The sequence below is a fragment of the Chiroxiphia lanceolata genome (genome assembly GCF_009829145.1).
Source record: "Chiroxiphia lanceolata isolate bChiLan1 chromosome W unlocalized genomic scaffold, bChiLan1.pri scaffold_40_arrow_ctg1, whole genome shotgun sequence".
NCBI classification, from domain to species: Eukaryota; Metazoa; Chordata; class Aves; order Passeriformes; family Pipridae; genus Chiroxiphia; species Chiroxiphia lanceolata.
Genome location: NW_022476499.1, coordinates 981303 through 1009163, shown reverse-complemented (window position 1 = coordinate 1009163; position 27861 = coordinate 981303). Strand labels below are relative to the sequence as shown.

General features: G+C 52.3%; 1 pseudogene; it reads left to right on the top strand.

Moving 5' to 3' along the window:
* The first annotated feature begins 12886 nt into the window (after positions 1–12886).
* LOC116781359 lies at positions 12887–16309 on the top strand (annotated as a pseudogene).
* Positions 16310–27861: the final 11552 nt, after the last annotated feature.

Genomic DNA, 27861 nt, shown 5'->3' with positions numbered 1-27861 from the left:
TTTGTAACTTTTGTTAAAAGTAGGATTGAAACGGTACAACTTATGGTAATGAGACAGCCATATTCCGAATCGAGCGAAGGAACATCTAAAGCTGAACCAATTCTTACCTTGAGTGCAGCCCGAGAAGCTGTAATAAGGTTTGATAAGCAAATTAAGGATAAATAGAAAAGGGGGGAAATTGTGATAGCCAATAAAGACCAAAAAGGAGATAATTTGCTTATCAACTTATATTTGCAACACTGTAACTACAAACTGTGATAGGCATATTGATTGTATCATATACATGTACATTTTGCAGGTTTTTGCTAAGTGTTTTATATATGGGTTTTCTTACAGCCAAAGCTAAAAGGGGTTATCTCTACAGCCAGTCCTAATTCATGTATTCTTGGACTAACAGGCGCCTAAAGATTTAAAGTTCTACTATATTTACAGCCAAAGCTAAAAAGGTCATCTCTATAGCCAGTCCTAATTCATGTCTTCCTGGACTAACAGGCGCCTATAGATTTAAAGTTCTACTGTATTTCATTCTTAGGATAGTAGGGAAGTTTTAGACCTCTTGACCTTGTGAGGGTCTGTTTTATTTCTTTGTGGGGATGTAGTTTAGTTTTACAATCCATATTTTTATTTGTTCCACGAATCATGATTATTTATATATCAACCATAGCGTTATGTTACAATAATTAGTGATATTTTGTAGATCTTAGAAATATATATATAAAATGATACTTAAAGCAATATGAGAGGGAACTAATTACGTCAAGAAAAGGACCCGAAAAGAGAACAGAACTATTTCCCAGCGGCAAGCTGGCACATGCGCAGAGGAAGCCGACCACATCAAAAGGATAAAGTGAAGCTAGCCGAGCTTGTCTCCTAGCAACAAGATAACGCATGCGTACAGCTTCTCGGCTACAGAACAGAGCCGGCGCAGAGAGACCTGATGACGTACAACGGAGGAATCAGAAAAAGGAGGGGATTTTGAACAAAGACAAGCAGCTACAAACCTATAAAAGGCAGACTGAAAATTATTGAGGTGTGCCTTGATGAACAAGGAAGGTTCATCAAGTCACCCAGCGCTGTTTTGCTTATTTGATTTTATATAAATCTATAATAAATTTTTTTCTACAATATTTAAATCTAGTGTGGATTTTACTTATAACAAAACTACGGCTTTTTTAGTTGCTAAAGTCTACAGGCACTAGGTGCTTGGCCCAGCGGAGGAGCGGCACGGAGCTTTGCGCTTTCCGCTAAGCAGAAAGGCAATGCGGGGGTCGTGCGGTGGGGCTGGGATGGTACGGGCAGTAGCGGCAGAGCCGCTTTTGCGCACGTGGTCTGGCCGTGGCTCTCGGCAGCGGCAAGCCGCTTTTACCCTGTGACCGATGCACGGGGGACCAACAGGCTTTCCCTGACGATCCTAAGGTGCTCCGCAGCTCGGGTCTCCGAGCTGCAGGCACCTGGCGCTCAGGGAGCAGTCTTAGGCGTGCGGAATGCCTTTCAGCTGGACTCACCGCTTTGGTGTTGCGTTGGACCCTCTCCGCTCTCTCCGGTTGCCTGCTCTGACCTTTTTGGCTTCTTCTTCAACTTCTTTCTTCTCTTCTTCTCCTGTGCACTATTTCTAATATTTTTCGAGCTCGCTAAACTAATTTCCCGTTTCTCAGACGCCACTGAGACCACGGGTTATTGACGTCAAAGTTTTTTGTGGTAAAGACTCCCGTCTCTGCAAAATCGAGACGATCCCGGAGTCACCAGCTAATTTCTTGATACAAGACAGATATAATTGCTTAATATAAGCTAAAATGTCCCTGTTCGGGCGCCAGATGTAGCAGCGGGGTTCTTGTATAACAAGAAAATAAGACGCTCCTCGTGCGGTGGTGTGGACAAAGAGAGTTTATTTCAAAATTCCCGGTCCTTATATCCCTACATACCATGTGACTTTCTTAACCAATCAGTTTACTAACTCTGGGGCATGCTCTCTTGGCTCTGTACCTGGGCACATCCTCTGTGCCTTTAGCCATACCTCTACACACTTCCCCTTGTTTGAACTTCCTCTGGTTGATGATTGTCCAAATCTCAGATTTGAGGTCTCTCTGCAGGGCGTCCCTCTTCCATGAGGCCCTAGAGTGTCACAATGGCCCCTTGATTCCATGGGAATCTGCAGTGTTCAGGGTTCCATGTGTTACATGAGGCCCCATATGGTCACAATGGCACTGAAATGAGAGAGGATCTCCTTTCTAAACGACTTAGGAAATCATAAGTTTTTTCTTAGATAAAAATCCTAATCAACAAAGGCATTTGCTTTCTTGGCATGGTAGCAGTCTTTTCTTCTAAGACTAAAATTAGTTTTAGGAGAGAGACTGTAGATGATACATGGAAACTAATAGAGAGTGTATCATCTGCCCATCTTCAAGAAATTATCTTACATGCCTCAGAAAACCTCTTTAACAAGAGATGGTTCTGTTAAGAAGAAAGTCAATTAAACATTGTTTAAGCAAATGGGAAGTTCTAAGACACATCTTCTAGTTGGTCCTAGAACATTTAGTTTAGGGGTTAGAGTTCGGATAGATCAAGCAGAGATGCTACGAGGTCTGCTAAGCGAGACGACCACTCTGCGAAAATGACTGCCCCTCCCAGAAGAAATGGACGCTAGATGGCAGTCTTGCTCCACGAATAAAATCCAAGATGCTACTTGACCCCAAAATTATGACATAATTATGTTGTGAAAGGGGGGTCTTTCAAGTATATTCGGAAATTTATACTGATTCTTTGATTCATGCATAGCAGAGTACCCCATGAATCCCCAGCTGGCATCTTAAAGAAATGTTCGATCCAATGGTTTCTGGTCTTTGGGTTTAATTCTTTTGTTTTATCCCTTTGATTTCATGAAGTTCCAAAGATATCCCAGGGTTTGTTTAATTCCATGAGGTCCCGCATGTCCCACTGACATCCCTTAATTCCCTGGTTTTCTGTAGTTTCCCAGGGAACATTTACTTCCATGATGCAGGGCAGTGTCACGGCGGCCGCTTGGTTCCGTGAGTTCCCCCAGTGTCCCAGCAGTCCTTTGGTTCCAGGAGACCCTGCAATGTTGCAGTGGGTTGAGTTTGCCTGGATGCCAGGTGCCCACCAAGCCGCTCTATCACTGCCCTTCCCAGCCAGACAAGAGAGACAGAAAAAGATGGAAAATGACTTCTACCTTGAGATCAGGCACTTTACTAAAGCAAAAGCCAAAGTTTGTGCATGCACAAGTGAAGAGGAAAATAAAAAGATTTATTCTCTACTTCCCGTCAGCAGCCATGCCTGGCCACTTCACGGGAAGCAGGGTTTCACCACACAGAGAGGTCGCTCAGAAGGCAAGTATTGTAAAAAAATGGATTTTCGCCCCCCCCTTTCCTGTTCCTTTCCTGAGCTCTTGTAGCTGAGCTGATGCCATATATTCTGCAATATCCCTTTGGTCCATTTGTCTCAACTGGCCTGTCTGTATCCCCTCCCATGATCTTGCCCCGATTCAAGGGAGGAAGGTGACAATGCGGATGCTGTGCCAGCCCTGCTCATTAGTTGCCAAAGTACTGGTGTGATTAACTCCTTTGTAGCTCCCAATGCAAAGCACAGCACTGTGACGGCTGCCGTGAGAAAATGAACTGCAGCTCAGACAGACCCAAGACACGTGGGATTCTGAAATGTCTCAGGGTTCCTTTGGTTCCATGATGCCCCCTGTGTCACCGTGACACAGCTCTCAGACCCGGCAGTAGAAAAATAAATCAAAAAATTCAGAAGAAATCATCTTAAAGTCATGTTAAGCCTGTCTTCTACAGTCCAGAATCTACATATGTGTGACTACAGATACTTGGGATGAGGGTAGATGTTCAGAGGAATTCATGGGCTTTGGTCTAGGAAATCTGTCCCAAAGTTTTCACTGCCTTTTCCTCCTTGGACACTTCCTGAGGCCCGGAGGAAGCTCATGTCCAACAGCAGCTCCATCCCCCACTTCCTCCTCCTGGCATGCGAGGCCTGCAGCTCTTGCACTTCTGCTTCTTCCTGGGCATCTCCCTGGCTACCCTCCTGGGCAACGGCCTCATCCTCAGCGCCGTAACCTGCCACCACCACCTGCACACCCCCAGGGACTTCTTCCTGCTCCACCTCTCCCTCACACACCTGGGCTGCATCTGCACCACTGTCCTCAAAGCCATGGCCAATTCCTTCTGGAACACCAGGGGCATCTCCTACTCAGGATGAGCTGCACAGGTGTTTTTTGCTTTTCTTCTTGATCACAGTGGAGGTTGCCCTTCTCACCATCATGTCCTACGACTGCTACGTGGTCATCTGCAAAGCCCTGCACTACAGGACCCTCCTGGGCAGCAGAGCTTGTGCCCACGTGGCAGCAGCTGCCTGGGCCACTGGGAAGCGGGTCTGGCCCTGGGGTTGCAGGAGCTGCCGCCTGAGCTGATGATCTCCTGAGCAGTCCAGACATGCAGTCACTGTCCCTGTCCTCTATTTCCTCCCTTTCTTGCTGCAGGACCAGAAATGACTGTGCTGCTCTGCTGGGTTGGGGCGGGGCAGGGAGACGGGGGGACTGGGGAGGGGCTGGACTGGGTAGTTCCAGGGAGTAGAAAACCCCAATGTTCATCTGAAGTGCAGGAGTGGGCAGGGTGGGAGCACTATAGGGCAGAGGTGGCTCCAGGCTTTGGGAGTGGCAGCAGGAGCCCAGGGAGACACTGCCCCTGCTGCAATGAACTGCCTGTGTGTGTGCAAGGGAAGGACTCGTGTCTCTGAACACCCCAGTGGGTGTGAGCAGTGCATCAGTCCAGCTCAGGGGTGGACACCTCTCAGAGCCCTGACACATTGCTGTGTGTGACTCCAGGAAAACCCCCACTGTGCCAGGGAGTTATTAGATCCTTTGCTGTCACCCTCCTGGTGTCCTGTGTAATGATGAAACTAGAAAAGGTGATCATCAGACCCCGTTAATTTTCTAAGAGGAGAAATGTCACTGCTAGAAAGAAGTGTCACTGAAGAGGGGAGAAGAGGGAACATCATTGTTTCCTTTGGCCTGTTCCACAGCAGGTTCCCCTGGAGCCCCTGGGGGGACCCAGAGGGGCAGAGAAAGGGCTGCCTTTGGCTCTTGCTGTGTTGCTCAGCTGGGCCGGGCTCCTGGTCCACAGGGAGCTCCTGGTAAGCAGGCAGCACTGCAGAGAGACAGCTCTGCCCAGGAGCAGCTCCTCTGCACAGCCCAGCAGGGCCGAGGGCACTGCCTGCAGCCACGAGAGAAGAGAAGCAAGGCAGAATGAGGTTAAAGGCAGCGGAAAGATGGGAGGTGTTCAGCTGAGACTTCCCTTGGGGACACAACTTCACACTCCTCTGCAGAGTGAGTCTCCAGGTGCAGGGCAAGGTCACTTGGGTTCCTGGAGGAATCTCATAAATCTACCACATCCCACAGCCTTGCACTTCTGTCAGGACTCTCCCAGTTTCTCTGTTGCACAGGAGGAGGATGTTCTCCAGGGCAAGCCTTCCCTGCAGCACCGTCAGAGGGACAGCGCAGGTGGGTTCCTTCTCCCAGGGATGGTTGAGGGGTGGGAAGGTGGGAGTGCAGACAGGGGTGCCCGGGGTTGTCCTGCAGAGTGGGGTCCCTGTGCTCCGGGGTTCTTCGTGCCAGTGCCGGGACCCTGCTGCCTGCTGGGGTCAGGTCTCATCCTGCCTGGGGAGTTGCCCACACCTCTGCAGGGAGAAGCTGTTGGTGGGTGGCAAGAACCCCAGCAGGAGCCAGGCAGGGTCTTCCTGCCGTTGGATGAGTGCTGTGTGAGGTCACGGCTGCTCACAGATCCAGATCACACCAGCACAGTTCCAAGAGCACTGTCAAATGGGAAGGACAAAGCACAATTATTAGGAAGGAAAGGAGCTTTTCTGAGTCAGTGTTTTCAGTTTCCTACTCCTAAGGAATCTGGGGGTTGAAAAATGGAAAAGGAACTCTCATGTTGGACAAGTCATTGAGACTCCTGAGCTGTAACTTGGAATGCACAGTGCTTCTGCAAGCAACTTCCTCAAGTGCTTTCAGCCTCTGCTCTGCTTTTGACAGAAGCAGCATCACTTCTGCTGGACCCATCTGTTTTTTCTTTTCCACTTGCAAAAAGAAAAGTTACCCAGTCAGTGCCCTGCAAACAGGCAGGTTTCCCTCAGGCCAAAGTGAGTGCACAGGCATTCGCATGGAGTGCTGACAGGGAAGTCAGGAATGGATTTCTGATGTTGAGTCTACTGTTTTGAAATCAGAAAATGTGGTGTTGAAGTCATCGTTAGCCTTTGAGAGGGAAACAGGAGAAAAAACAGATAAACTTTTGCTAAAAATGAGCTGCTTCAAACTGAGGTTGACCACCTTCAGAGTCTTGATAAAATTTGGATGATTATGAAACAATCAGCTCACCGATTACCCCCATCAATACTAGACAATGCCCGCAGTACAAAGGCATAAAGCCCTCCCAGCCCCTCCAGGAGCCCTCAAATCCCACAGGACACTCCCAACTTCCCCTCAAACCCTCCGAGGTCCGGAGACTGCCTCCCAGACCTACAAAAGCCCACAAGATGCCCCCAAACCCCTCCCAGTTACCTCCAGCCCTCCCAGGATCCTGCAAACCCTCTCCTAGTTGCCCCCTTCCCCTCGAGGATGCCCCCAAATTCTCTCCCAGTCCTTTCCCACACCCCCGACGATTCCCCCAAACCCCTCACAGTCACCCCAATCTCCCTAAACTCCCTTCCAACCCTCAAGCTCCCCCAAACCCCTTCCCACTTACCTCCACGACCCCCAACCCCTTCTCAGCCTCCCCATTCCTTCCCAAACCCCCTCCCAGTTGCCGGCCCGTCCCCCAGGCTCGGGTGAGGAGGTGCCCCAGGTTGACGGGCCCACCCTGGCAGGGGGTGGTTCCAGCAGGACGTTGGGAGCCACCCCCTGCCCCAAAAGCTCCCGCCCGCCCTGGAGCCACCTCAGCTGCCCTTGCAGGGGATGCTGCCCAGTGCAGCCTGTGCTGTGGGGAGCGCGCGCACAGGGAGAGGCTGGGCCGGACGAGGGCCGGGGCTGCAAGGCTGCCCCAGGGAGTGGGTTCTGCCCCTGCCTGCAGGGCCCAGCCCCTCGTGCCTTGGGCAGGGCCCGGTGCTGCTGCTGGAGCAGGGGGTGAGGCCTTGCCGCCTGCCAGCTGCCTGGGCCCCTGTCCTTGCTGCGCCACATCCCCGAGGCTCCTGTCCCCGCTCCCCCAGCGCCAGCTCCCTCCTTCCCAGCTCCAGCCAAACCCTTTTCTGTGTCCTCCTGCAGGCCATGGCTTTCACAATATTCCTTTTGGTGCTTGTGCAAAGCATCATCCAGTCCCTGCAGGCGGTCGGGGAGGGGCTGCACAAGACTCAATGAGCTTGGAGGTCTTTTCCAAGCTGAAGGACTCTTGGATTCTGTGATTGTGTGCTGGATTCAGCTGGGTCCATGTTAGCAGCATTAGTTTGCTCCCAAAGTTTCCTCGCTGTCAGCTCTTGTGGCCTAAGGCTTGAGCTCCTTTAGCTCCTTGTGCTGAGCTGCTGATGGGAAACGAGAGGCCTCTGCAAGCAGATTCATGGTGTTCCCTGTAGAAAAGTGAGGGGGAAGGGGTTGTCAAGTGGGAAGAGGAGTATTGTTTGTGTGTGGCCTCCTATGTGGCCTTAGCGCCTTTGAGGGGCTTGAAGGAGAAAACAGTTTTGTTAAAATGAGAAGTGAAATAGTGTGTTGGCTGTGGGAATGGGAAGGGAAGAGGAACAGGGAATGGGAAGGGAAAGAGGAATGGAAAGGCATCTGCTGATGCTGTCATTTGTTTGTTATGTCTGCGTGTAGCAGGGAGATTGCCAAAACTGAAACCAGTACACAGTTGAAAGCTGAACATAACAACATTTATTCCAAAGAAAGTAGCAAACAAAATGAGAAACCAAGAGACAGAAAAGAGAAGGGAAACAAGCCCCCAAGACAACCCCCCATTCACTCAAGTGTTACTTACCAGGTTGTCTTGCCGACCCCAGAATGCTTAGAATTCCCCATAGCAGAAGCTGCATCCTCATTATCCTCATGAGCCAATTTTCATTAATGTGAGGAAAGCTGGGAGACTGTAGAAACATCACTTCAAAGTCTCCTGGTTTCTTTCTCTCCTCAGAGTTAGAATCAGGGTTCTGCCCTGTTTTCAACCCTGCCTCACAACTGACAGCTTGACTCCCAAAATTGCATACAAACAAAGATTCCTCCCACACCAAAGGTGCCTGCACAGAAAGCTCTTGGTGCCCATGGAGTCTCCAGACTGACAAACCAACTGAACCACCAAACCAAAGCTCCCAGGCTTACTTTCCTGGCGATAAGGGCTGTTGTTGCCTGTTTTCAGACCTGCTTCACAGCTGCCAGCCCTATTCCCAAAATTGCAAACGGATGAAGATTCCTCCCAGAACAAAGGTGCCAGCACCGAAAGCTCTTGCTGCTCATGGAGTGCGCAGCCTGGCCCACCAACTGCACCACAAAGGCAAAGCTTCCAGTCTTTCTTTCCTGGGGAGAAGGGTTGTTGTTTCCTCTTTTCATCCCTGCCTCCCAACTGCCAGCCAGACTCCAAAAATTACATACAAAGATTCTTCCCACAGAAAAGAGGTCATGACAGAAAGCTCTTGCTGCCAAGGCAGTCTCCAGGCTGACAAACCACCTGAACCACCAAGCCAAAATTTGTAGGCTTTCTATCCTGGGGATAAGGGCTGCTGTTTCCTGTTTTCAGACCTGCCGCCCAGCTGCCAGCCCTATTCCCAAAATTGCATACCAATGAAGATTCCTCCCACACCAAAGGTGCCAGCACAGAAAGCTCTTGCTGCCCATGGAGTCCCCAGGCTGACAAACCTACTGCACCACATAGTCAAAACATCCAGGCTTTCTTTCCTGGGAATAAAGGCTGTCGTTTCCTGTTTTCAGCCCTGCCTCCCAACTGCCAGCCCGACTCCCAAAATTGCATACAAACGAAGATTCCTCCCAGAACAAAGGTGCCAACACAGAAAGCTCTTGCTGCTCAGCCTGGCCCACCAAATGGACCATGAAGCCAAAGCTTGTAGGCTTTCTTTCCTGGGGATAAAGGCTGCTGTTTCCTGTTTTTAACCGTGCCTCCCAAGTGTCAGCCCTACTCCCAAAATTGCATGCAAACAAAGATTCCTCCCACAGCAGAGAAGCCAGTACAGAAAGCTCTTGCTGCCCATAGAGTACCCAGCCTGACCCAGCAACTGCACCACAAAGCAAAAGTTTCCACTCTTTTTTTCCTGGGGAGAAGGGCTGCTCTTTCCTGTTTTCAGCCCTGCCTCACAACAGCCAGTCCGGATCCCAAAATTGCATACAAAGATTCCCCCCACACCAATGGTGCTTGCACAGAAAGCTCTTGCTGCCCAAGGAGTGCCCAGCCTGGCCCACCAACTGCACCACAAAGCCAAAGCTTCCAGTCTTTCTTTCCTGGAGATAAGGGCTGTTGTTTCCTGTTTTCAGCCCTCCCACCCAACTACCAGTCCTACACCAAAAATTGCATACGGATAAAGATTCCTCCCACAACAAAGGCGCCAGCAGAGAAAGCTCTTGCTGCCAAGAGAGTCCCCAGACTGACTCACCAACTGAACCAGAAAGCCAAAGCTTCCGGTCTTTCTTTCATGGAGATAAGGGCTGCTGTTTCCTGTTTTCTGCCCTGCCTCCCACTGACAGCCTGAATCCCAAAATTGCATATGGATGAAAATTCCGCCCTCACCAAAGGTGGTAGCACAGAAAGCTCTTGCTGCCCACAGAGTCCCCAGGTTGACACACCAACTTCACCAGAAAGCCAAATCTTCCAGTCTTTCTTTCCTGGCGATAAGAGCTGTTGTTTCCTGTTTTCAGGCCTGCCTCCCAACTGACAGTCCGACTCCCAAAATTGCAAACGGACGAAGATTCCCCCCACACCAAAGGTGCCAGCACAGAAAGCTCTTGCCCATGAAGTGCCCAGGTTTGCCCACCAACTGCACCAAAAAGTCAAATCTTCCAGGCTTTCTTCCTGGGAGAAGGGCTTTTGATTCCTGTTTTCAGCCCTGCCTCCCAACTGCCAGCTCGACTCCCAAAATTGCATACAAAAAAAGATTCTTCCCACACCGAAGATGCCAGCACAGAAAGTTCTTGCTGCTCATGGAGTGCTAAGGCTTGCCCACCAACTGCACCAAAAAGCCAAAGCTTCCAGGATTTCTTTCCTGGTAATAATGGCTGTTGTTTCCTGTTTTCAGACCTGCCTCCCAACTACCAGCCTGACTCCCAAAATTGCATATAAACAAAGATTCTTCCCATAGGAATGACACCAGCACAGAAAGCTCTTGCTGCCCATGGAGTGCCCAGGCTGACACATCAAGTGCACCACAAAGACAAAGCTTCCAGGATTTCTTTCCTGCCGATAAGGGCTGTTGTTTCCTGTTTTCAGCCCTGCCTCCCAACTGCCAGCCCTACTCCCAAAATTGCATACGGACGAAGATTCCTCCCACACCAAAGGTGCCTGCACAGAAAGCTCTTGCTGCCAAGAGAGTACCCAGGCTTACACACCAACTGCGTCACAAAGCCAAAGTTTCCAGTCTTTTTTTCTTGGGGATAAGGGCTGCTGTTTCCTGTTTTCAGACCTGCCCCCCAACTGCCAGCCTGACTCCCAAAATTGCATACGGATGAAGATTCCTCCCATAGGAAAGATGCCAGCACAGAAAGCTCTTGCTGCCCATGGAGTCCCCAGCCTGGCCCATCAAGTGCACCACAAAGCCAAAGCTTCCAGTCTTTCTTTCCTGGGGAGAAAGGCTGCTGTTTCCTGTTTTCAGACCTGCCTCCCAACTGCCAGCCCAACTCCCAAAATTGCATACGGATGAAGACTCCTCCCACACCAAAGGTGCCAGCACAGAAAGGTCTTGCTGTTCATGGAGTGCTCAGCCTGGCCCACCAAGTGCACCACAAAGCCAAAGCTTCCAGTCTTTCTTTCCTGGGGATAAGGGCTGTTGTTTCCTGTTTTCAGCCCTGCCTCAGAACAGCCAGCCTGACTCCCAAAATTTCATATGGATGAAGATTCCTCCCAGACCAAAGGTGCCCGCCCAGAAAGGTCTTGCTGTGCACGTAGTGCCCAGAGTGCTGCACCAACAGCATGTCTGGGAGGAATCTTCATCCGTATTCACTTTCGGGCCTCGGACGGCCCATTTAGGAACGGGACTCCTGCCACGAACGATTGCCCTTCCAGCCAAAAAAAGAAGCCCTGATCGTCCGTCTCTCACATGCCGTTGGTGTAGCACTCCGGGCACTACGTGCAGAGCAAGACCTTTCTGGGTGGGCTCCCACCCACCCGATCAAAACAGGATGGCAGCCGGCCTCCCCCCACCCATTGAGACTTGGCAGAGTAGTTTGGAGGGTCAGTGCTGGAGTGAGGCTGCAGTGCTGGCACTAGCAGTTGGAGCAGGGCTGCGACTGGAAGGACCCACAGGACACCCCCCAGATCCAGCAATGAGACCTGGTCACTGCAGCTCTGCTACACTGGTGGTTGTAGCCCACTGAGGTGGTGGCGGAGGCCTGGGAGGTAAAAGTCCTGTGGAGTGAGGGAAGGATACCCACAGTCCGCTGAGTAAAGTCTGAGTGTGGTCTTTGATTGGGCTCAGGGTAGGTGGGAATGCCTCTGGTATGATGTACAAAAGGATGGCATTTCCTGGAGATTTCAGGAGTTGTTGGAAAAGATCATTTTGGTGTCCAGACCACTCTCAGTGGGTCAAATGAATTATAGTGACTGTGATGACAGTGATTGTTGTCTTTTATGAATTTATGTGAGTTGTTGTACTAATGTTTGTAACCCAAAATATTATAAGGCTTATAAGTGAGACTTGCTGAAAATTTCAACAAGTCTCGAAGGGGAGAAATGTTGGGAAAATCTTTAATTGCAACAAACAGTGTGCAGTGTGGCTGGTTTTTGGGGGGGGGAGCTAGAGAGGTGGCTTCTGTTAGAAGCTGCCAGAAGCTTCCCCTGTCACGTGGAGCCAATGCCAGCCGGCTCCAGGATGGAATTCCTGCTGCTGGCCAAGGTTGAGCCAGTCAGGAGCAATAGTAACACCTCTGGGATAACATATTTAAGAACAGAAGGTTGTTGTGCAGAAGGAATTCCAGGCAGGGAAGAGCAGAGTGAGAACATGGGAACAGCAATGCAGACCCCAAGGGCAGTGCAGAAGGAGGGGCAGGAGGTGCTCCAGGTGCCGGAGCTGAGGCCCTGCAGCCTGTGGGGCAGAGTAGGGTGGGGCAGCTGTGCCCCTGCAGCCCCTGGGGGAGCATCGGGGTGCAGAGACCCCCCTGCAGCTCATGGGGGAGCATCGGGGTGCAGAGACCCCCCTGCAGCCCATGGAGGAGACCAGGCTGGAGCAGGTAGATGCAGGAAGGAAGCTGTGACCCGTGGGAGTCCCAGGATGGAGCAGGGTCTTGGCAGGGACCTGCAGCCCGTGGAGAGGGAAGCCCAGGCTGGAGCAGGTTTTTCCCAGTAGGACTCGTGGCCCCTGTGGGGGACCCACGCCGGTACAGCTCATCTGTGAAGGACTGACCCCATGGAGGAGTGATCCACAGGTTCACAGGTTGGGAAGAGCTGCTGCCCGAGGGATGGACTCACATTGGAGAGGTCCATCAAGGACTGTCTCTCAGCAGAAACAACAACTGACCGTGACCCCCATTCCCGTCCCCCTGCACCGCTGGAGGGAGGAGGGAGAACATGGAAGGAGGGGTGGGAGGAAGGTGTTTTTAAGACTGTTTTGTTTCTCACTCTTTGGGCCTTATCCTGTCAGTAATAAATTTAGGTAATATCTCCACTTGGAATCTGTTTTGCCTGTGAAGGTGATCAATCACCTCTCCCAGATCTTATCTCAACTCATGAATCCTCAGCTGGTTTTTTTTCTCTCCTCTGTCCAGCTGCAGAGGGAGAGTAGGAGTGGCTTTAGTGGGTACCTGGCATCCAGCCAGGGTCAACCCATGACACAGAGTTTAAGTCTTGTGAATTCCTTCAGCTTTACCAAACAGGGCTTAGTCCTGTATCTACCCATAGCTATGTGCAAGTGGATATCTTAGTCTTGAGACTAAACCATCTGGGCCTGAGCACTACTGATAAGAAGGTGTATCTTGGCCAGACCACAGAGCTGGGAAGCATTCCAGAAGAAGAAACTGGTTTTTTTAAGCCTGTGACCAAAAAAGGGTAATTTGAGGGAGGGATATTTCCCAAACGCAGCGGAGCAGCACGATGGCTCCAGCGCTGGCTCTTGGGGCACTCCTGGGGGTCCTGGGGGACCCGGGGGGGCGACGAAGGGTAAGTGGGACCCTCGGACCTCCTGAACTTCCATTCCTGGGAAGTGAACCCCCCTTCCCGAGAATAGGAAACCCCCTGAACCCCCTTTGCTGGGAAACGGACTCTCCTGCACCCCTTCCCTGGCACGGAGACCTCCCTGAACCCCCTTATCCATCCCCAGCACCCCCTGAACCCTCTTCCCTGGAACTCTCCTGAGCCTCCATTCTCGGGAAGAGGCCCCCCTGAATGCTCATTCCCAAGCACGGGTACTGCCCTGAACCCCCATTCCTGGGCACTGAGACCCTCCTGCACCTCCTCCCCCAACATCAGGACCCCCACAAACCCCCTTATCCAGCACCGGCATTCTCTGAATCCCCATTCCCAGAAAGGGGACTCCTCTGCATCCCTTCCCTGGCACATAGACCTGCCTACATCCCCTTATCCAGCCCTGGAACCCCCCTGGACCCCCATTCCTGGGCACGGGGACCCCCTGAACCCCTATTCCCGGGAATGAGGCCCTCCTGAACTCCCATTCCTGGGTACCGGGACCCCCCTGAACCTCCATTTCCAGGCACGAGGACCTCTTACCCTGTACCAGGACCCCCCTGAATCCCTACTCCTGGGCAGCAGGATGTCCCTGACACACCTCATCCAGCACTGGGACCACCTGAACACCCATTCCCATACATGGGGACCCCCCTGCACCCCATACCTGGCTCCAGGACTCTCCTGCACCTCCTTATCATGCACTAATAGCCCCCCACATCCCCTTTTCCCATCATCCCACCTCTTCCAGCCCCTCTTTTCCTTGACCCTGGGACCTCCTGGACTCCCATTTCTGCCTTTTCCAGCCCTCAGTCCCTCTTTTTCTCTACTCCGATGACATCCAGGACCCATCCCATGACCCCCCTTTCCCCAGCACTTCGGCCCCTTGGACCCCCCTTTTCTGGGCACAGGGACCCCTTGGAGCCCCCCCATCTCACCTCTCCTCATCCCTGCATCTCTCTTTCCTTGACCCTGGGACTCCCAAGCCCCTTTCTGGCTCTCCCAGCTCTCCCAGTTCCCCATTTCCTTTACCCGTGAGCCCCCTCAGCCCCCCAGTCTCTCACCTTGGGCCTCCCCAGCCCCCTCAAATGTCCATGTCCCCCCAGTTCTCCACTCCCTGCGTTACCTGCGAGTGGTGGTGTCGGAGCCCGGCCCGGGGCTCCCCCGATATGTGGCCGTGGCGTTTGTGGATGGGATCCCCTTCGCGAGCTACAACAGTGAGCGGGGCCGGCTGGAGCCGCAGACTCTGTGGATAGCGGCTGGAGCTGAGCCGGGATATTGGGATACTGAGACCTGGATCAATGAGAGGTACCAGCACAGGGACTCCACCCACCTGAAGATGCTGCAGATCCGGTACAACCAGAGTGGGGGTGAGTGGGGGGAGCTGGGGAAGGGGGATCTGTGGGGCTGGGATGTGGATCTGTGGGCCTGGGGGGGATCTTGGGGACTCCAAGGGTCTGGAATGGGATCTGTGGATCTTCATCAGACTATGAGACTCTGCAGGGCTGCAATGGGGCCTTGTGGGGCTGGGACACACTTCCATGGGTCTCTGTGGGTCTGATTCCACCCCCCAGGTCTCCACACACTGCAGTGAGATTGTGGCTGTGAGCTCCTGTCCAACGGGAGCGTCCGTGGATCCCATCGGGAAGGCTATGACGGGCAGGATTTCATCTCCTTCGAACTGGGATCCAGGAGCTTCGTGGCGGCCAATGGCGCTGCCCAGATCACCAAGAGGAAATGGGAATCTGACAGGACCATGGTGAAGAGGTTGACAAATTACCTGGAGCACACCTGCCTGGAAGTCCTCCAGAAACACGTCCGGTATGGGCAGGAGGCACTGGAGCGAAAAGGTGGGGGCAGAATTCCCATGGAAATGGGGAACTGGGGAATGTGGGATTTGGGAAGGTGGAATTTGAGAACGCAGGAATTCCCATAGGAATTCTGTTTATGCATCTCACCTTCATCCTATTCCCATGGGAATTCTGTGGGTGGATCTCATTGCTGTCCATTCCCTTGGAAATTCCATGGATAGATCCCACCATTATCCCATTTTAGAGCCCACTAACGTCCATGTGTCTGGGAAAGAGGAACACGGAATCCTGACATTGTCCTGCCACACGTATGGATTCTACCCCGGGATCGTCGGGATCAACTGGCTGAAGGGGGATGAAATCTGGGATCAGGAGACGGAGTGGGGCGGGATCGTTCCCAACAGCGATGGCACCTTCCACAGCTGGGTCAGGATCGAGGCGCTGCCGGAGGAGCGGGAGCAGTACCAGTGCCGGGTGGAGCACGCTGGAATGCCGGAGCCCGGGATCTTCACCTGGTGTGAGGCTGGGAATGTGGAATTTGGGAATTGGGAAATGAGAAATTTGGGGATGCGGAGCAGTGGGATGGGGGTTCCGGTTTCCCCTCCCTCTCCTCATCATCCCGCATTTCCCAGAGCTGGAATTCGGATGGAATTTCATCCTGGTGCTGGTCGCTGTGTCCGTCATCACTGCCATCATCATCATCATCATCCTCATCCTCATGAGATTTGGCATCTGGAAGCTCCTATCCGGCAACTCATGGGATGGGGATTGGGAAGGGGCACAGATCCGCCCGGCAGCATTCCAGGGATGCTGTGCCATGGGTCCTGATCCCACTTTATTTCCATTGGAAAGAGGAAGGGATATAACATGGCAATTGGTGAGTTCCAATGCTGGATCCAGCTCTGTGTAACATCCCAGTTACACCATGATGTAACTACTCTATAATAATAAAAATAGGGATAGGTAAGTGAATGTCTATTTAGATAAGGCAGACTTCGTACTGATTCTCAACGACTGTATATGATAGATAATTTTTGAAACTTACTCCTTCCAAATGTATAAAAGCTGTTGTGTTTCTTTTCTCAGTGGAATGCACTGGCGGGGGGGCGAAACCCCTTTGCATTGCCCCGGCCGGAAATAAAAAGTGTGCTTTTACATGTTGTTTAAGGATTTCTTTGAATCACCGCTCCCTCAGCGGTCCCTGGGGAGGGGACACGGGGGGCCGAGCCCGCCAGACCCCGCTCCCCTGGCGCCTCCCGCCCCCTCCGCCCGCAGCAAGCCCCGAGCCCCGCCAGGACCGAGCGCGGGTCCCACCGCGCCGAAGCTGCCCCCGAGCTCCGCCGCCGCCTCAGCGCCGTCCGGGCGCTGCCACCGCTGCCCCAGCACGGCAGAGGGAGAGGGCGGGGAGTGCCCGCCCGAGGCGACCAATGAGCGCGCGAGGGCGAGGAGTGACGGGGAAAGCAGCCAATCATGGGGGGACTCGAGCTCTGCCGCCGCCATTTTGTCGCGGGGCCCGGGGGAGGGGGGGGGCCAGGAACAGGGTATTGCTCGGTCGGCGTTGGGGGCCCAAAGACTCGACTGGGGGACAGTGATGGGATTGGGAACCGCTCAGATCCGAGCAGGAGGGTGAGAAGTCAAACGACTCCTAATAAAACACTTCTCCCATCCCTCCTTCCTTCACGGACTTCACTTTATCCCCTATTCCCTCCCTCTGCTTCGCGGCACAGGGGGATGGGGGTCCTACCGCTGCTTCCCGCTCAGGGAGGGGAGTCCGTGTCTGCTCCGTCAGGCGTGGGGAACTTGGCACGGGAGACAGTCCCTCGGGAACAGGCTGCTCCACCGTGGGTCTCCACGGGGTCACAAGTCCTGCAGGAGCCTGTTCCGCGTGGGCTCCTCTCTCCGCGGCTCTGCAGGGGCTTCCCACGAGCTCTCGGCCTCCTTTGGGCACCCCCTGCTCCGGCGTGGGCTCCTCCCTGGGCTGCAGGGGGGTCTCTGCTCCATCCTGGACTCATCCACAGGTCACAGGCCCTTCAGCTCAACTTCACACGGAGTTCCAGCCTGTCCAGTGCAGCAGCAATTGCCGGGCCTCCTGCCAGCCCGGGCACATCGCCAAGGCTGTTAATCCAGCATTCCCAGGCACAGCACAGTGAGGTGATCAGAGCTGAGCAGCTCAGCAGCAGCGACAGCAAGAAACAGCCACTAAGGAGCACCAGACTCTGACACACAGCCAGGAGCCCCAGACAGCATTAGCAGCTGTAAATTCCAGCAGCACATCCCAATCCCGCCTGTCAGGATCTCCAATGCTCCCAGCCCCACCTTGGACACCAACAAAGGCTGTTGTGGTTTCACCCCATCCAGCCCCAAGCCCCCCCCAGCCACTCCTCACTCACCCACCAGCAGGACTGGGGAGAGAATTGGGAGGGGATAAGATGGGTTGAGATAAAGAGAGTTTAATAAGGACAAGCAAAAGCTGCACACATGAGCAAAACAAAACAGGGAATTCATCCCCTGCTTCCCATGGGCAGCAGGTGTTCAGCACCTCCAGGAGAACAAGATCCCATCCCACAGATCAGTGACTTGGGAAGACAAACTCCATCACTCCAAATGTCCCCCCCCTTCCTCCTTCTCTCCCCTACTTTATACACTGAGCATGATGTCACATGGTCTGGAATATCCCCTGGGGCAGTTGGGGTCACCTGTCCTGGCTGTGTCCCCTCCCAGCCTCCCACACACCCCCAGCCCCTCCCCAGTGTGTCCATACAAGGGGCAGGAAAGGCCTTGGCTCTGAGTGAGCTCAGCACTAACAAAACCTCTCTATTCTCAGCCCTGTGTTCAGCACACACCCAAACACAGTCCCACACCAGCCTCTGCAAAGAAAATTAACTCCACCCCCCCCAAACCAGCACATACCAGCCCTTATTCCACACCAGTCCCATCATGCCCAGGCCCCACATGACTCAATACAGCTTCACCCCTCACCACCCACTTCCCATTCTTTGTGTAACACACAGGTCTTGTTCCCTAGTCTATGCACCACCCCTGCAAAATGTCCATAAAATGGCCCCAAAATGCCTGTTGAATTCCTCCAGTCCATGCCTTTGGGCTCCCCCTGTTCTGGTGGTCCCTCGGGCAGGAGAGGGGCTGTGTGTGGGGAGTGTGGCAGTTTGAGCCACATTAGAAATCTAAAATCCAATTTCCAGGCTTCCCCCATCCCTTCTCACAATTTATCCTAACACTGGAGAGAAACTTTCAGGCTAGAGGCTTCTGTAGGGGAAGGGGGAAGTATATACATTTATTTACACAAATAAATACTATACAAACTAAAGGCAACTATATATATATATTATATTACATTCAGTCAGTCCTTTCAAGCCTCTCCTTTAACTTTAGTCCAGGAGCAGCTTTTTAAGGCTGATATGTAACAGTCTTTTGCTGTGGGAGTGTTCTGGGCTCCTGAACACTCCCTCCTCACCAAGTTCCAGTTGTTTGTTGCAGTTTTTCTCCTCACGAAGTCCAAGAAGATAGCTTTGAGTCCTTGCTCTTCTGCTGCTGGTGATTTCTCCCTCTCGGTGTCTCACCTCGGTTTGTAGGCTGCTGCAGTGTAGCTTATCAAGCATCTGTGTCCTGGAATCTTCATTCCTCCACATCAGTTCTCGGCTGCCCCCGGTCAGCTTCGGCAGGCAATTCCTGACCTCTTGGCTCGCCTCCAATTTCGCCTGGGATTCTTCTCCCAAGCACTGAGCTGATTTATCAGTCCGTCCACTTGGCTCTGCTCAAATGCTGAGCCTTAAAACCCACCCCCCACCAGCCTAAATGCAGTGTGGGGGGGAAAAAAGCCCCCTAGCCTTGGTCACAGGCAGCTCGGTTCAGTTATGCACTGTCCCAAGCGTCCCACAGCTGCGGGGGGGGGGGAAAGAAGGCCTGGCTTCCTCCCTCTTACCTCAGGTGCTGTGAAATTCTTCTTTCACAGCACATACTCCAAATGCTGACTCTAACTCTAGCCAAAGGCTGAGTTGGGGGGTCGCAGGGCTCCCCTCTCCCCCCCCGGAGGGGAAGAGAGGGAGCCCAGCCACCCCCTGGCCTTGTCCACCTACACGCAGCAGGCACTAACAGCAAAACAACCAAGACAGAACTGCCAACCACTTCCGGTGCTGTAATATATGATTTTGAGCAGAAGCGAACAACATGGACAGTGATTGGCTTTCCAGGGAACACTGTCCTGGCACCCAATCACCTCTGAGCCCCCCCAGCCTCTCAGGGGACCAATTTCAAACTATAACAGGGAGTTCCTAGGCACCAAAGGCATCTCAGGTCAGTCCCTGCTGCCTTGCAACTGCTGCTTCTGAGGCTCTGTAAGAGATTGTTCCATCTCTGACTCCTTTGTTTTTACATTGACGGGTGTAATGAACAATTGGTAATTGGCCTCTCTGCCGAGGTGTGAGAGGTGTTAATGGGGCAATTAAGCGCCTTGGGCAAGACTTCTTCGAAGGGGTTTAAAGTTGCACAAGCTGCATTTAACCACTTCACACTAACAAAGCTCTTTCGATCAGCTGAGGTACTTGCCAAACTGTAAGTTTTGCAGGCTGCCAGGAGCCCCCCTGGAGCCCAGTGACTGAACAAAGTGGCGGACACCAACTTTAGCTTTTAGCAGGGCTGCCTTCATCGACCTAGGGGGACATTTTGGGCTGCTCGCTGGAACCCCTGGAGAGTCTCCAACGGAAAGTTGCTACATTTTCCCGCCTTGGCAGAGCCAGCCTGCCTGGATAGCAGCAGCTTCACCAATGGACACCGTGGAAAAGTCTGCCCGGAGCCAAGCTGGCCAGTGAGCACCCACCAGGGGGTATTTAAGGCAGTGCCAGCATTGTGGTCCTGTCCAGCCCAACCTCATCCCCAGGGTCCCATGCTGGCTGCTGGCCCCGCTCCTCGCTCCGTCCTGCTTTGCCTCCGTCTCGCCTGCCTCCGTCCTGCTCCTGTCCCACCTGCCTGCGTCTCCTGTTTGTCTTGGATCCAGTCTGCTCACTACCTGCTTCTCTCCAGCAGTCCTTCCCTGACTGCCTGAGGCTGACTACACCCGGTTCTCTCACTGGTGGTGGGAACCTTTTTGCACTTTCCTTTTTCTCCTTTTGTAGCCTTTCCTTTTCCTTATCTTTCCTTATCTCTCCCTCTTCTCCCCCCACCTCGCTTTTACCGTTTTAACTTATTGTTACAAATAAGGTTAATTGTCTGTTTGAGACCATTTGGAGTTTTGTGCCTTAATCTCGCCTTTGAAGTAATCATCTAAAAGAATCTCTGTAAGAGGTAAAGAACGGTCTGTACCAGGCACTTGGTGTGTTCAGTTGGAGGAGACTGAGGGGAGACCTCACTGCAGTTCCAACTTCCTGGGGAGGGGTAGAGGAGGGGCAGGCCCTGAACTCTGCTCTGGGGGGACCAGGGACAGGACCCCAGGGAATGGCCTAAAGTTGGGTCGCGGGAAGCTTAGGTTGGATATTAGAAAGAAGTTGTTCCCCCAGAGGGTGGTTGGGCACTGACCAGGCTCCCCAGGGCAGTGGGCACAGCACCAAGGCTGACAGAGCTCAAGGAGTGTTTGGATGATCCTCTCAGGCCCATGGTGTGAGATGGGGATGGTCACAGGGTCCAAGGGTTGGACTCGGTGATCCTCATGGGTTCCTTCCAGCTCAATCACATTCTGTGATTCTTTGTAACACCTCACCTTTGCCTGCTTTGCTGCTTCTGTTAACCACAAGTTCCTTCCTTTATTGATTCTTTGCTTGACTGGTTTCTCTGCATAGCAGCTTGGTTACACAGAAGTTTTCTATGGCACATTCTGCTGCAACCATTACTGGATCTGTTATGTCTCCAAACCCAGTGTCAGCCCTATGGAGCCAAAGGAATCCTGGGACACATGGAACCAAGGTGCAATTGTGACATGGTGGGACCTCATGGAATCAAGGGGATGTTGTGACACTGCAGGGCCTCATGGAACCAAAGGAACCCTCAGACATGGTGGAACCTCATGGAACCAGGGGCCATTGTGACACTGCAGAACCTTATGGAATCAAGGGGATATTGTGGCACTGAGAAGCCTCATGGAACCAAAAAACTCTGGGACACTCATGGGAACTCATGGAACCAAGGAGCTATTGTGACATATGGAACATCAGGGAATAAAAGGGCCATTTTACCACTGCAAAACCTCATGGGGCCATGAAAGAATCACAGAATCAGCTATGTTGGAAAAGACCTCTGAGATCATCAACCTACGACCCAACACCACCTTGTCAACCAGACCATGGCACTGAGTGACACATCCAGTCTTTTCTTAAACACCTCCAGGGACGGTGACTCCACCACCTCCCTGGGCAGCCCATTCCAATGCCCAATCACCCAGTCTTCTGAATGTCCAACCCAAACCTCCCCCGGTGCAGCTTAAGACCATGTCCTCTTGTCCTACTGCTGGTGGCCTGGGAGAAGAGACCAACCCCCACCTCTCTCCAGCCTCCTGTCAGGGAGTTGTAGAGAGTGAGGAGGTCTCCCCTGAGCCTCCTCCTCTCCAGGTTGAACAACCCCAGCTACCTCAGCTGCTCCTGGTAGTACCTGTGCTCCAGTCCCTTCCCCAGCCTCGTTACCCTTCTCTGTACCCGCTCCAGCCCCTCCGTGTCCTTCCTCAACTGAGGGGCCCAGAGCTGGACACAGCACTCCAGGGGTGGCCTCACCAGCACTGAGTACAGGGGAAGAATCACTTCCCTGCTCCTGCTGCCACACTCTTCCTCAGCCAGGCCACAATCCATTGACCCTCTTGGCCACCTGAGCACACTCTGGCTCCTGTTCAGCTTCCTGTCAATCCACACTCCCAGCTCCCTTTCTGCCTGGCTGCTCTCCAGCCACTCTGTCCCCAGCCCGGGGGGCTGCTGGGGGTTGTCGTGGCCAAAGGGCAGGACCTGGCACTTGGCCTGCTTGAACCTCACCCCCTTGGAATCAGCCCATGGATCCAGCTTGTCCAGGTCCCTCTGCAGAGCCCTCCTGCCTTCCAGCACATCAACACACCCCCCAGCTTAGTGTCATCTGCAAATTTGCTAATGGTACCCTCGATCCCCTCATCCAGATCATCAATGAAGATATTAAACAGGACTGGACCCAACACTGATCCCTGGGGGACACCACTAGTGACCGGATCCCAACTGGATGCAACACCATTCCCACCACTCTCTGGGCCTGGCCCTCCAGCCAGTTCCTAACCTAGCACTGAGTGCCCCTGTCCAAGCCATGGGCTGTAGCTTTTCCAGGAGTGTGCCATGGGACATGGTGTCCAAGGCTTTGCTGAAGTCCAGGCAGACACATCCACACCTTCTCCTCATCCACCAGGTGGGTCACCTGGTCATAAAAGGAGATCAGGTTGGTCAGACAGGACCTGCCCCTCCTAAACCCGTGCTGGCTGGGTCTGATCCCTTGTCCGTCCTGTAAGCACTGTGGGACTGCACTGAGCTCAGGCTGACAGGCCTGGAGTTTCCTGGGTCCTCCTTGCAGCCCTTTTTGTGGATGGGCGTGACATTCACCAACTTCCAATCATCTGAGACCTCCCCAGTGAGCCAGGGCTGTTGGGAAATGATGGAGAGCGGCTTGGCGAGCTCTTCTGCCAGCTCCTCATCACCCTTGGGTGGATCCCATCTGGTCCCATAGACTTGTGGGGATCCAAGCGGCTCAGCAGGTCACTAACTGTTTCCTCCTGGATTACAGGGGGGCTGTTCAGCCTCCTTTCTCTGTCTACCAGCTCCGGAGACCACTTGTCCTGAGGACAACCTGTCTTACTGTTGAAAACTGAGGCCAAGAAGGTGTTATGTACCTCAACCTTTTCCTCATCTTTGGTGACTATGCTCCCCCCCATGTCCAACAAAGAATGGAGATTTTCCTTGCCCCTCCTTTGCTATTGATGTATTTGTAGAAGCACTTCTTGTTATCTCTGACATAAGTGGCTAGATTGAGTTAAAATTGTATCTTTGTCTCTCTAATTTTCTTTCCACATGACCTAACTATATTCCTAAACTCTTCATGAGTAGCCAGCCCTTTTTTTCCATAATTGGTAAGCTCTCTTTTTCCCCCTAATTTCCTTTAAAATCTCCCTGTTCAGGCAGGCTGGCTGTCTTCCCTGCTGGCTCGCCTTTCGGCACACTGGGACAGCTCCTGTGCGTTCAAGACTTCCTTCTGGAAGCATGTCCATCCCTCCTGGACCCCTTTGTTTTCCAGGGCTCTTTCCCAAGGTACCCTCTGAACCAGTCTTTTGAGTAGGCCGAAATCTGCCCTCTGGAAGTCCAGGGTAGAAGTTTTATTGATGGCCCTCTTTGTGTCCCTGAGTATTGAAAACTCTCTTATTTCATGGTCACTGTGCCCCAGACGGCCTCCGACCACCACATCTCCCACCAGCCCCTCTCTGTTTGTGAACAGCAGGTCTAGTGGGGCCCCACCCCTGGTAGGCTCATTTACCAGCTGGAGCAGGAAATTATCATCCATACACTCCAGGAATCTCCTAAACTGCCTCTTCTCTGCTGTGCTGAGTTTCCAGCAGACATCCGTGAGGTTCTGCAGTGTCACACTAGTCTCCCAATTCCATGAGGTTCCACGGTGTCAACAATGGTCTCTTTGGCTCTATAAAGCCCTGCAGTGTCCCAATAGACCCTTGATTCCAGGAGATTCCTCAGGACGACACCTGGGAGGTCACCATTGAGCCCTGGGACATCCCGTGACCTCACGTCTCTTTAGGAGCCCTGAGAACTTCAACGGGGGAAGTGCCAGATTCTGCCCTGGGATGGGGCAACCCCGGATGGACGGACAGACTGGGAAGGAGAAGCTGGAAAGCAGTGCCAGGAAAGGGCCCTGGGGGTGCTGGTGGGTGGCCAGTTGGCCCTGAGTCAGCAGTGCCCTGGCAGCCAGGAGGGTCAAACCTGTGTTGGGGGCATCAGGCCCAGCATGGCCGGCCGGGCCAGGGAGGGGATTGTCCCGCTCTGCCCTGGGGCGGCCTCACCTCCACCATTGGGGCAGTTTGGGGGGACACAATGGAAGGGAGAGATTGAGCCATTGGAGAGTGTCCAAAGGAGGGCAAGGAAGATGGGGAAGGGCCTTTGGGGGAAGGCGTGTGAGGACACTGAGGGCACTTGGTGTGTTCAGCTAGAGAAGAGGAGACTGAGGGGAGACCTCACTGCAGTTCCAACTTCCTGGGGAGGGGCAGAGGAGGGGCAGGCCCTGAGCTCTGCTCTGGGGGGACCAGGGACAGGGCTTCAGGGAATGGTCTGAAGTTGTGTCAGGGGAGGGTTAGGTTGGATGTTAGAAAAACATTGTTCCCCCAGAGGGTGGTTGGGCACTGACCAGGCTCCCCAGGGCAGTGGGCACAGCACCAAGGCTGACAGAGCTCAAGAAGTGTTTGGATCATCCTCTCAGGCTCATGGTGTGACCCTTGGGCATGGTCCTGTGCAGGGCTAAGGGTTGGACTGGATGATCCTTGTGGGTCCCTTCCAACTCGGCATATTCTGTGATTCTGTGATTAGCAACCCTGTGGTCAGCCCAAACCAAAACACAACCCTGCACCAGCCAAGGGGAAGAAATTTAACTGTACTCCCCCTGAAACCAGCACACCCTTTAGGGGCTCTCCCAGAAACATCCCACAGTCCATTTGCCACCTGGAACCAGTGACTCTGAATTCCTGCTTTCCCAACCCCCAGAGATGGTCTCCTTGTCTGCTCATTCCTTCCACAGTCTCTTTTCAGTGATGGCCTCAGTGGGGCTTGCTGACATCCTCAGCAACTTGGAGGTTTCCTGATGAATTTGACTTCTCTAGAGGCTTGTTCAGTCTTCAGATCCTCATTTCAGGAATTCAGTGCCAGAGGGCTCATTGACACTCAAAACATCTTAAGGAGACAAAACTCTGGGAATAATTTACTTTTCAGTCTTCCATTCTTTTGTGGTTTATTAGACAGATTTCACAGCCACATTCCACAGTCCATTTGCCACCTGGAACCAGTGACTCTGAGTTCCTGCTTCCCCAACCCCCAGGGATGGTCTCCTTGTCTGCTCATTCCTCCACACTCTCTTCTCAGTGACGGCATCTTAACGAGACAAGACCCTGGGAATAATTTACTTCTAAGTCTTCAATTCTTTTGTGGCTGATTAGGTAGATCTCAGAAGTGCATTCAAAGTGAATATCTTGTATTAATAAAACCATGAGAAAAGATGGTTTTTGTGTCCTGTTTACTTTTTTCCCGTTGATACATTGACATCAGCAATCTCCATTTGATAGTGATCCCAGGCACCGCCTAATTCAGTCTGAATAGATAAGAAAATCAAGACCCTTTATGTCTGACAATCCATCAGACTTTATCCCTATCCCCACCCCACCATTCCCTCATCAAACTCCTGGGACTCAAAGCAGCCTTGGGCAAATCTCAGCTCCCTCCACTCAAGGCTGGATCTGCAGGTTTCAGCTCCTGGGCACCAACTCCCACCTGCTTGGCTTGGAGAAAGAGCTGCCCGAGACACAGAGGGATGTTCATTTATTCCCAGCAAACAAAACCAGAGGAAGGCACAGCTCAATAAAAAAAAGAAACCCTTAACCCTCTGCTGTATATTAAGTCCACATTGTCTCTACTTTGCATGGTCTTAGACCAATGGCAAATATCTTCTGTGTCAAGTACAGATCCCAAGATCCCCCAAACACTCCCTGCCCCGGATTCTGTCCATATTTGCCCTTTGCACACACAATGAAGTCACAAGATCCCTCAGTCCACAGAGGGAGGAAAAGAGAAAGTGAATGAATTTCTGTGTTGTGCAGAACTAAATCTGCACTCATCCCAATATTCTGGGCTTACAGGACCTTTATCAAACACATTCTGCAGCATCTGTTCACTGGGCAAACATCTGTGTGGATGGCCAGGCCCAAGGAGTGTTGGGCAATGGAGTTCCATCCAGTGATGTTCCCAGGGCTCAGCACTGGGCTCAGGGCACTTCAATCTCTTTCTCAAGGATCTGCACAAGGGCATCGAGTGCAGCCTCAGTCAGTTCCCAGGGGACACCAAGCTGGGGGGAAGTGTTGATGTGCTGGAGGGCAGGAAGGCTCTGCAGAGGGATCTGAACAGGTTGGAGGAGGCCACTTGGAGGAGGTTTAACAAGGCCAAGTGCTGGGTCCTGCCCTGGGGTCACAACCACCCCAAATCCCTGACCATGCCCTGTAACTGGTCCCCACAGCCTGTCCTGTGTCAGGAGTTGTTAGACAAGATCGGGCATCCCTCACAAGCTATGAAGGACGTTGCATTTGTTCCGGGAATAGAACCAGGAGTAGAAGCTTGTCCTATTTTTAAGGCAGTTCCTAACGCTGGCAAGCAAGATGAACATTATGTATTTACTTGGAAAGCTACTCAGGATTTGCAAATGTATGTGGCAAAATATGGTGTGAATTCTTCTGAAGTTATGCGTGTGATTCATGCAATTAATGCTGATTTGCTTGCTCCTTATGATATTGACCATCTAGCTCAAGTTTTATTTGAACCTGTACAATAAGAAGTGTTTAGTTCTAACTGGCAAAAACAGGCAGAAAGAGCAGCTATGGAGAATATGAGACTCCCTCCAGGGGACCCCAGACTCGGTGTAGGAGTGGAAGCCTTATTGGGAAAAAATTGTTTTAGTAGCCCCGATTTACAGGCCCAGTGGGACCCTATTGTGTTACAACAATGTCAGCAGGTGGGAATGTTAACTCTGACTAAAACTATGGAGCTTGCTTCCCCTCGTCCTAGATATATAACAGTGAAACAGGAACCGAAGGAACCTTATTTAAAGTTTGTTGAACATATTGCAGTTTCATTAGAAAAGCAGGTGGATGATGAAGTCCTGCGTCAGGCTCTCCTAAAGCAGTTAGCAAAAGATAATGCAAACGAAAATTGTCAGAAAATTATAGATGCACTGCAAGGAGCCCCATCTGTGGCTGATATGGTATCTGCATGTTCCAAAGTGGGTACTATAGATCACCAAACGACTACCTTTGCTGCAATTTTGCATCCTACCCCGCGATGCTGTAACTGTAATAGAGAAGGGCACCTTAAGGCTAACTGCCCTGATAAAAGCAACGGGGAAAAGTCAAAGGTCTTACCTAATTCTCCTGGTATTCATTGTAACCGTTGTGGGAAGCTAGGACACTTTGCTAAACAATGTCGCTCTAAGTTTCATGCCAATGGACAGCCTCTCCAGGGAAACAGGAAAGCCAGTACGAGGAGGAGGCACACTCAGACACAAGTACATTCACTGTCACAGTACAACCCGTATGCACCCCCCCTGATGCTCCCCCCTGCTACCAGCTCACAGGGAAAACCAGCGGAGCAGCCAGTATGGACATATCCACCTCTGCAACAGTAACAATTTCTTCTACAGATATGTCAAGGTTCCCTTAGATGCTAAGGGGCCTATCGGACGTGGACTGCTTTGTTAATCGGGTGCTCAAGTAGCACAATTTCTGGGATAATTGTACATGTTGGGGTAATTGATGCAAACTATACAGGACAAATCTGTGCCGTGGTCTCTACCCCCTACCCTCCTGTTACTATTCCAAAAGGAACTCGAATTGCTCAACTTGTGCCTTTTGTGAGTTGTGTTCCCAGGACAGAGAACTGGGAGAGACATGCTGGAGGATTTGGATCAACAGGACCTCTGCAAGTATTTTGGTCACAGACTAT